The 5,808-nt window shown below is 41.2% G+C and overlaps 1 long non-coding RNA gene across 3 annotated transcripts; it reads left to right on the top strand.

The window, feature by feature from the left end:
- The first annotated feature begins 246 nt into the window (after nt 1-246).
- Nucleotides 247-4,443, top strand: LOC119363683. 3 transcript variants are annotated; one of them, XR_005174294.1, is made up of 4 exons: nt 247-753; nt 1,279-1,450; nt 2,163-2,230; nt 2,895-4,443. It is a non-coding gene; the product is annotated as an uncharacterized LOC119363683 (long non-coding RNA). The 3 variants fall into 3 exon arrangements; XR_005174295.1 differs by having other exon boundaries at nt 327-753; nt 2,163-3,005; nt 3,717-4,443; XR_005174293.1 differs by having other exon boundaries at nt 305-753; nt 2,163-4,443.
- The last annotated feature ends 1,365 nt before the right edge of the window (nt 4,444-5,808 follow it).

Here is a 5,808-nt window from a genome sequence, read left to right as displayed (position 1 = left end):
GCAACTGCAAGTGGCCTGCCTGCTCTTAAGTACCACACGTTGGTCTAAAGTTTGTGGTCTTTTCATGTGAGCGTTGCCTTCCGCGTCGCGTCGCGTTATGGGTCCAACGCGCCGGGACAACCGCTCCTCGCGCGCTGCGTCGTGCGTTACAGGGAGCAGTTGCGCAGGGATAGGCCGACGCATGTGTACCCGACTTATGCACCCGCGTCTGTCCTACAGCAATGACGGGTGGGCCGATGCTGCTCCTGGTCCCGTTCGTCAGTGGCATTGGCTGCGCATCTTGTCGCAGTCGGGATTCACCGATCCCATCCGCTCGGGCGCCGTGCTCGTCTTGCGGAACGTGCAAAAGGGTCAACCCTTCTCGTCAAGCCCGCGCGCCCACTCCGCCTCGTCTCCTCCCTGCTCCCATCTCTCCCATGTCGCCGCCCTCGATCCCGCACCCCCTCCACCTCGTCTCGTCACTCCTCTCCAAGGCCGCCGTCCTCGATGCGCCGTAAGGGATGCCATCGACACGTCGGGGATACGCAGCGATGGAACTCAACCGGAGTCCGGGAGAAACCCACTCCTAACCCTATTCGCTCGATTGACGAGCAGGGCAGTGGATTGGATCGAGGGCGCCCGCATGGCCTCGCCGCTGCTGCCACCTGAATTCCCTAGCCTCCACGTGGAGTCGCCCTGGCCGCCACCTCGAGTCACCTCCGTCGCCGCAGCGAGTTAGCTCCACCGTTGCCGCCAGGATTCCCGTCCGGCAAGGTAACTTCCTACGAATCCCTGCTCTCCCTGGTCCTCCTACCCTGCTTGTTGTGTGTGTGTTATGTGCATTTAGCCATGATCTCCTTGAGCTAGCAAGTCCGTCGACTTTTACAAGTACCATTCGGCATCCGCCTCCCTTCTAGTCTTCATATCTCCATATTTGGTGATGCGGTGTTTTGGTTTCGTCGGATTACGATTTGTATTCAGGGATTAGCTATTGATTGATGTTTTTAGTCCGAGCGTGGATACTTGGCAGTAGTGATTTTGGTCTTTTTATATAACAGAATGATTAACTCGGTCTATTTTTGGAGAACTGCACTGTAGATGATATATGTATGAACGATCGAAACACTGAAAATGCAAAATTATAGTATGCTGTAATATGATGGTCGGTGGGGTGTGACTTTTTTGATGACATTGCCCAGTGCAGTTTTTGGATTTCCACTGAGTGATAGCTTTGTTTTGGTCTTCCATATATTTGTGTTCTTATTATCAAGTCTCCACACATGTCTTGTGCCCCCACAGGAAATAGCATTCTTTGACGTGACTAGAACAGGAAAGCTCTTAAGGAGGCTTTCTAAAGATACCCAAATTATAAAGAATGCCGCTACAACAAACCTTTCAGAAGCAATACGTAATCTGACTACCACAGCTATTGGTCTTGGCTTTATGTTTTCAACTTCATGGAAGCTAACATGTAAGTACCAGTTCCACATGTCTCTGCTCTATAGATTAAGAACTTTGTTGCATCTCATTTTGCTGACTATGTGGCATCTACCTGTGCATCAATAAAATGAGACCAGGCTTGCATGTTTTGTGTCTTCTGCACATTACAGTAAAAGCTTTTGGTTCCCCAAATTGTTTAAAAAAGATGTTGACCTGTGATAGTTTTGCTTGTGTACATGCATCAATTTTTGTAGCACTAGCAATGTTGTTTTTTGTTTGGAATGGCCAGTTCTCAATTTCTAAATCAACTATATTGTACTTCTTGTCAGGTTACATTATCTTACTTGGTTTCAGTCTATATGTAGCACAAAAATAGGTAACATGGTTGGTTTGTAGGTTACACTGAGGAATACCACCACGAGGAAATGGGCATTGCACTTCTTTGTTTATATTTCGTCTGTTACTATTCGGTTTGCTGTAGTACTAATTGCTACACCGTTTCAAGTTATGTAGTCTAAAATAACCCTTTCAAATGAACTTTTTCAATTGATCTTTAGAGCATCAACATGGTGGACTAGATTATGAAATCAACTATGATCATGAGAAATTAAAGCTATTTGTTGACTGAATTGTCAATTTTTTTGCGTGAATTGAAACTGGCAGTGTGATGACATTGCCGTAGATGCTTTGTTGTATAAATTCGCCTAATCCTCTCTCTCTCTAATATGTTCTCTTCTGTGAAGATCCTTTGCAGATCAATTGTCGAGGCAGAATGCTAGGTGGCTCACGCTAAGCATCGTTTCACATTCACGTAAGGCTCTTTGTTTGCAACCAGTTTTGCACCCACTACACATGGGGTTTGATCTAAATGTATCAGAAAGATGGTCTCGTTGAGAAACATTTGGTAGATAACTTTTTTGACCTGGGTAGATAACTTTTATTATTCAAGATGCAACATGTTGTTTTGATGTATTTTGTTACGATATTTCTCTCAATGTTTTGTGTACTGAACCAAAGACAAACACTTTTACTGGTGATGTTGGGGCTTTTTTAACTGAGATGTGAAAGATGCATCTTATCCCCTGAGAAATATTGCCTTTCATTTGTTGATTTGTTTCCTGACATGCTAATTTAGAGCTAGATATGCATGATTCATCACACACATTACAGTCAATTATCCATTGGAGTCTTTTGTCCATAGAGGTGATTTTGTTTGGACCACTGGTCTAGGTAGTGATATTTTGATCGATAAGGCACAAGTTTATTTTCTTTTTCACTCAGGGCTACACTAAAGTAAGCATCACCGTCAGTGAAAATAAGGCATAAAAATCAAGAAGTTTTTGCCTTGGTTGTGCGCCGCATTTAGTTGTCACTTATTTATTTCTATGAAGTTATTCAATTCTCACCGAGCTTTCCTTATGCTTTCAATTGCTAAATAAGAAATTTAATATGCAATATTTTTAATGTCTGAGGAGGCGAGAGGAGAAGAAAAGGGTCTGTAAGGTCGGACTTAGGTGCATCTCTGGCCAGAGATGGCTGGATCCATCCGACGCTCTTCCAAACAGAGCGTGAAGATTTGCTGACTGGTACAATATTTAAACCTTGTCTACTCTAGTTTCTTTTTACATCTCTTAGTATCAACAAATTAGTTAGTTACAATATATACTTGAAGATTGCAGCAGGCACAAAATGTTTGGCTGACCACCCGGTTAAGTGAGTTGTCCCTATGAAGGGTCAGTAGAGTAGTTGCTTCTTTTAAATAAAAAATGAGGATCAGTTTGGTTGCCACGTGACGGTAAGGCCAGAATGGTGGTACGAAAATTGGTTCTGTATAATGGTAATATGTGTTGTGGAGTTGGAGCTCGATTTTTTTGAAGTTGGAGTGGCTATGTTGTCTATACATATATGCCGCCCACTAAATTCAGATTTCAGTATACTGTTTAGAATAGGTGTGGATCATTGTGTTGTGTTCAGAATAGAGCTAGAGAGAAGGGAAGAGTTGCCACCGTAACATTTATTTGTACTACATTGTCCCACTGTCAATTTTCTTAAAGTACATTACACTCTTCTTCTTCGAAGAATAGATTGATGCTCTCTACCTCAGGTTTAACAATGCATGTAGGTTGGCCGGTGTACTAATTTTGATGCTTCTTGATCAGTGTTTGGAAGCCATGGGCTTTTGTGTATTTGCATAAGCTTCCTTTGTTTTTATTATTTTCTCTCTTTAGTGTTCCTTTGTGTTCCTTTGTAACTGTCTGATGCTATGCCTTGGGCGGCCCCTCTGTCTTGGTTTACAGCTCCATATGGCTAGCTATGCATACATATGTAAGTTTTCTTTGGACTGTACTCAAATCGTGCAGATGTTTCCATATTCATGCATTCCTCTTTTTAACTCGTGATTGTTAGATAGTTGAATATCATTGGTTTCTGTCGGTGTTCGGTTTTTGCAGTTTGAAATAGGTATTGGTCCTCTGATATTAAACTTCACAATAGGTAGTGGCATCTTCAGGAAAAAGTAGTGGCAGATATGCTGGACACTTCTTTTCCGTTGAAGAAATGATGCTATTGACTTGAGTGCTCAACACATATTTTTCAGTAATGGAGAGGATTATTCACCTTTGCCACTGCAGGAGTTAAGACCTGGTGGAGCCAGGCCAACGGGCACTATCAGTGTTAAAAACCCTGCCCTGATGAGCTTCTTTGTGCCCGGAACAAGACTATTAGGGGCACCTTAAGCGAGTACTCGAGAGCTCAAGGCATGCAGTCAAGTCGTACAAGGAGTGCGACCAGACCAACTTTCCTGTTCGTGTGACAGCAAAGTAGAACCCATAGGATGGACACTGATGTATGTAATGGGTTATCTGCAGTATATCTCAATTTTTTATGTGATATGTCATGTATATATATGCTAAAGGTGAGCTTTAATCAACCTGCAGCGTATCTCAATTTTGTATGTGATATATCATGTATGTATATGCTAAAATTTTGCTTTTATCAACCTCTGCGATATTTGAATTTTCAAAATTTTTTGTTGCTCTGATCCTTAAAATTTTGTACTTCCTCTATCAAAATATAACACGCTTTCTGGGCTTTTTGGCCAGAAAGCGTCTTATATTTTGATACAGAGGGAGTAGTGTTGTCATTACAGATAATGCATTTCCATAGTAAGGCATGAAACATGATTTTATTTATGGTAGGTGTATTTTAACTATGGGAGTGACCGCTTTTATTTGTCTATGTAACTATCATATGCATAAATAGTTGAAAATGGTGCCCAAATGACACATTTTTTAGGTGATTCTTACCATAAATGCTTTCTAAAACTTAATGATATTGATTGAAGGAACACAAATTGTTTCAAACCACTCCGTGTTTGAATTTGGACCTTACTCCATTTGTCTCTATGCTACCCGAATAAGATAAGAAAATATGCATGCTCGAGTATATATTTTCAAAGATACATTATACTTCATTGTTATCTTAGAGGATTTGAATTAATACCCTAAGTGTCTTGAATTTCTCAATATGCATATTGGTAAGAAATTTGAGCAGTCCCTAGCAGCATATCCTAGCAGCATATTGGCAGGAAGTAGGATTTTCTATTGCAAAAGAAGGAAAGGAAAACATTGGAGTAAATGGTAGCAGGGCGGATTCTCCAAGCTTTCTCAAATGTTTGAACAAGGAAAAGATAGTTACAACCATTTTTCTCTCGCCTTATTACATCCTGATGCTAATAGGCGCTGGAAGGTACTATGCACCCCATTCAAGGTTTACAGAATATGCACCATCCTATTACAGTTTATTCCGATGATAGAATTAACCCATTCTTCCTTGAGTAACTTAATACTACAACTGCTCCTCCTTTTTGCATCGTTATAGAGTTATAATTGTGAAGGTGTGTACGCATCATCATATAATTCCAACAATCATATTACAGTCTGTTCTGACAACAAAATTGAGCAACCTTTACTTGAGTAAATTGTGCAGCTCTTCTTTGAGTAAATTAGTATTGCAATTATTGACCCTTTGTGCACTCCGATACAGCTCTACTGAAATACTACTTATGCCCATTTTAAATCCACACCTAACTTTACATCATTTCTATTCTCACCTGTTCTCCTGAATTTTAGTCCGCTTCGGCAATGCTATGACCTACCATACCATGTACACATGAAAACGACCGCAATTTCGTTGTTGTGATTTGGTCAATCCTCAGTGTTTCGATTCCTACTGATCTCTCCTCTGTTTGGCAACTGATGCCACCTGGAGGGCTACGAGCCCAAGACAACATCGATACTATCCTTCAATAAAAAAAATCATGCATGCAAAGAAATTTGAAATAGTAGGAATGGATAAATCTCTCCATTTGTGATAAACACGTATGATGGA

This window comes from Triticum dicoccoides, chromosome 2B (genome assembly GCF_002162155.2).
Source record: "Triticum dicoccoides isolate Atlit2015 ecotype Zavitan chromosome 2B, WEW_v2.0, whole genome shotgun sequence".
In the NCBI taxonomy this organism is placed as follows: domain Eukaryota; kingdom Viridiplantae; phylum Streptophyta; class Magnoliopsida; order Poales; family Poaceae; genus Triticum; species Triticum dicoccoides.
Note: the sequence above shows the minus strand (reverse complement) of the source record. Positions and strands in the feature narration are given on the sequence as shown.